We start from the raw sequence: 4,307 nt of genomic DNA, 5'->3' as shown, positions 1-4,307 counted from the left end.
GTGTCCCGGAGAGAGTCAGAGAGACCCAGAGAGACAGTTAAAGATACAAAGGCAAGAAAGCAGAGAGGGGGTTGAGGGCAACATAGAGAGAAAAGCCTTCCCAAAGCCTTGTGAGGGTGTTATGAATCAGAACCAGCGGGTTCCTGCCTCAGTTTCCCTGCTAGTTCTCCAGGGTCAGTTGAGCTGCAGCCTAAAGGACTGGGCGCCCTGCTTGGTCTTGCCAGCCCTCTCCTTTGGGCAGGGTACCCCATTACCTCCTCCCCACTGCATGATGGCTGAGGTCCACCCACCACCCCCCACCTTGACATAAGGGGCTCTCCCACCCAGCTGCCAACCAACAGCTTCTGCCAAATCCTTCCACCAAGGAAATCCTAGGAAGAGATCTCCTCTCCTCCATCTTGCAATGTTGACCCTCCCCTGCCTCTACCAGCTCCCAGGGGCTGGAGCGGGTGGGGATAGGAACAGGGAATGCACCATTAATTAGGTCCCAGAGCACTGCCTGCCCCTTGGAAGGGAGAGAAAAGCAGGAAGGGGAGAAGCTGGCCAGGCTGGGGGCTGAGGGGTCCAAGGGGGCTTGCCGCCTCCATGGAGCCTTGCCTTGAAGCCCAAACTGCTATATCAGCACCGATATATCCAATTTCCAAGAACCCTGGGGGAGGGGCCCAGAGAGGCCCTCCCTGGGAGAGAGAACAGAGTGGGAGGTGGCCAGAGCCACTGAATTCCCCTGGGTCCTAGAGAAGGGTAGGTTCCTTCCCTCCCCCACTCACCCCATCTGTCTCTGACCTCACCTCCCCCACTTCCGGGCTTCTCTGCAGTTCCACCCCTGAAGAGACAATTTCAAGCCAAAGGGCCCCAGCCCCCTCCACAGGCCCCTCCAGGCTGCCTGGGCTCTGGAAGACCACTGCCTCCTCCATTATTGTGCCAGATGTGGCTGCGGGGGGAGGGGTAAACATGGGGCCCAGCTGGCAGTGGTCACTCGGTGGTCCTCTCCCTGCCGAGTCAGCGGGTTCTGTGCCAACTGCCAGGCCTCCTCACTCAGCACTTCCTCCAGCCCACTTTCCAGAGGCAGCGGCTGGGTCTTCCATTCCGCATTCAGCACAAATCCTATCTGTGGCCTTTCCTGAGTCGCCCACCCAGGTGCCAAGGCCTGGGCTCAGCAGTCAGTGATCATGGAAGAGTGGGGAGGCCTAGCCCTGCCCAGTGTGGGAGGCAAGGGCACCAGAGCCCGCCTCGCTCATTCTCCCCAACCAAGAAACATTCTGACCCACAGTGGGCCTCCTGGTGCATACCTCTGCAAAGCCGTGAGGTATGCCATGACTCCTGTCCCTTCTCTGCTCCCCAGCCCTCTGCTGGTCAGGCCTGATGCCTCCTTGCAGAGCCTAGAGTTCCATCGCAAGGGCAAGGGATGCTGGCCACTGCATGGGAGCCCCAGCAACAGAGCAGCCTAGCCCAGAAGTAAGTACACAGTAGGTGCTTAATAGAGTCAAGTACAATCCATAAGCTCTTTCAACCCTATATCACTGGCCCTCTGAGGTCCCTTGAGACTGGTTCCTAGTGCCAGGGACTGGCAGCAAGCCTTTAACCACATAGCTGAGTCTTAAAAATGTGGATGTGAGTACTGGCCTGTAAGGACAAGGCTGCCAGAGAAGCTGCCCACCCGCCTCACCTCCAGATAGGTCAGATCCAGCCCAGCCTGGTGATAAAAGCCCTAATTTGACCCAAGCTTTGCACCCTCTACAGCCTGCCCAGGTCTCTCTCAGGGTCCCACTCTGTAGGTGTCAATCAAACAATGCCAGGATACCTCCAGCCACACCATTCCCTGTGCGGAAAGGTGGAATCGCATAGGCTCCCCTGGGCTCACAGAGCTGCTGGGTCCTGTCAGTCACTTTGGGAGACACAGACTATAGGAAGAAAGAGGTGAGAGGGAGGGAATGGAGAAGCGGGGAGAAGACAAGACCCTGGGGTGGTATCCCGCCTTGCAAGAGGTTCACCCTGGGCAAAGAAGGATGCTGAAGACAGGTAAAAACAGGAAAGGGACAGGGAAAATGGAGGGTGGGGAGATACCCTTGGGAGATGAACCCCTCCCTTCTCTCACCAGTCCAGAGGAAAGAAAGAAAATAGTGGCCACATGCCTGGCACTGTGCTGGGTACTTTTCATCATAATCCTCTCATTTCATTCTCCCAAATATGCTAAGAAAGATATTACTCTCCGGTTATAAATGAAGACTCTGAAGCTCTGACAGCTTAACTGGTTTCTCTGGGTAGTGGCAGGGGCAAGACAAGGACCCCAGCTCAGCCATCCTGGGGACCCCGAGTTTCCAGTCTTAGCAGGGAGCTGGCAGGGCTGCAGCCCTGGCCCTGGGAGCCTGTGCAGAGGCCCAAACTATGTTCAGAGCAGTTTATTCAAACAGAGCCTAACAGGAAACTTGGCTTCTCTGACTCACTCTGATTCGACCTTATTAAGAAAAAAGAAAGAGGAGCAGGAGCCAGCATCGGGGTAGGGTTTCATGCCAAGAGCTGGCTCCCAGTTAGAGGGTGGCTGAGCACCACGGCCCGTGCCTTGCTCTCTCCACTGCTCAAAAGCCCTGAGGCAGCCCCTGCCCCTTGCCTGGCTTGAGAAGAGGGGTTCTGCCTTCTCCACTCTAAGCCAGTGGGGCTCCCCTACCTGCATCCTCCTCCCTCCATTCCTCCTCTTCCCTTTCCCTTCTGCCTGGGGTTACCCTGAGGCCTGTTTCCACTTCACCTCCTCCTTTCCTGGCGCTGCTACCCATCTGGCTGGCAGGAGGGCCCTACAGGACCCCAGGGATCCCAAGCAGCTGAGAGCCGCACTGCAGGGGGGCAGGCAGGAGGGAAAGAAGGCTTAACCCTCCAAGTCCCAGCCCTGGGTTAGCTAGCTCTGAATTCAGCTTGGTGTCCAGAGCCAAACCAGTCATTCCTTGCAGAAATCTTGACTGGAGTGTGAAACAAAACCCCACACTAGGGAGCTGAGGGGGCACTGTTGAATGGTTGGCTGCCTGGGTTATGAGCATTTAAAGGGTAGGCAGATGCCCCAAGTCACCTGAACCAGGCCCCTTCTGAAAGCACAGTGTGATGGATGAACAAATGCTGGCTGGGGGGCAGGGGTCCAGGGTCCCCTCTGGAATGTCCACTCTGGTTGTCTCCTCCCAAGGTGGGCTCCAGGAGTTCCCAAAGTAGAAGGGCAGTCTATAGGGGCTAGGTTAAGGGTAAGGTCTTCCTACCTGGATTATAAGCACCAAAGAGGGATTTCTGCTCTCCAGTTCCCAGAAGCAAGGTTGGAGAAGGCATGCAGACTGTGATTTCTTGGACACCAAAGTATTCAAACTTCTGGGATCCCTCCTATCTCTGCTGTCCCCAAATATAACAGAGAACCTCCTGAAGCATTCTTGGGAACCATGTGGTTTAATCTTCCATTGATCAGACGGGGCAACTGGATCAGAGATGGAAGGGACTTACCCAAGATCACCTAGCAACTTAATCACAGTAACAGGACTAGGCCCATTCTCCCGAATCCCCCTTTTTGCTGTTCTATTCTTATAGTGGGCACTGCTCCCAACGACCTCATCCTGTATCAGACAGCCCTGGGTTTCATTTTATCCATGTGCACACTCAGGATATTTTCAGGCTATGTCGACTCAAAAACAGAAACTACGCATAATGTGTGAGAAGTTGATCCCTCTCGTGATTTTGCAAGTTCTATTCAGCACAGGGGCATACGCCCATTCTATAGACCAAGAGAGTAAGGCCCAGAGGTACACCAAGAGAGAAGGAGCTGAAGCTTCAGATCCTTGTACTCAGGGTCAAGGAACTAAGGTGTACCTGGGGTCCAGAATTAGAGGGTGGTTCAGCTGGGTTTAAGCATCTCCTCAAGGAGGCCCATCAACAAGGAGGGTGTCTCTTAGCACTAGCTTTGGGGAATAGGAGCCCAGGGGTCCTGAGGAGAGACTAGAGTGGGCAAAAGTCAAGGGCTCATTCAAGCCCACACAAGCAGTAAGTAAGGTCGAGACCACGGAGTCTCAGTCCAAGGTGGAGAGAAATGGCCAGAGTGGTGCTGACCCCCCAGCTCTGTTCTACCAGCCTGGGCCCCACTTGCCAGGTTTGAGTCCCCAGAGGCCCTCTCCTACACCCTGCTTCGTTCTCTTCTCAGAGGAAGGTCTGCGGCTTGGCTGGGAGCTCCAGGGACTGAGGGAGCACAGCAGCTGTGGGACAGACCACATAGCTAAAACCCGGCGGGCCATAGGGCCCTGCGGAGGAGACCCCAGCAGGCGGACCAAGCTGCCCGAAACCTT

The sequence above is a fragment of the Pteropus medius genome, unplaced genomic scaffold (assembly GCF_902729225.1).
Source record: "Pteropus medius unplaced genomic scaffold, Ma_sr-lr_union100, whole genome shotgun sequence".
Taxonomy (NCBI): Eukaryota; Metazoa; Chordata; class Mammalia; order Chiroptera; family Pteropodidae; genus Pteropus; species Pteropus medius.
Note: the sequence above shows the minus strand (reverse complement) of the source record.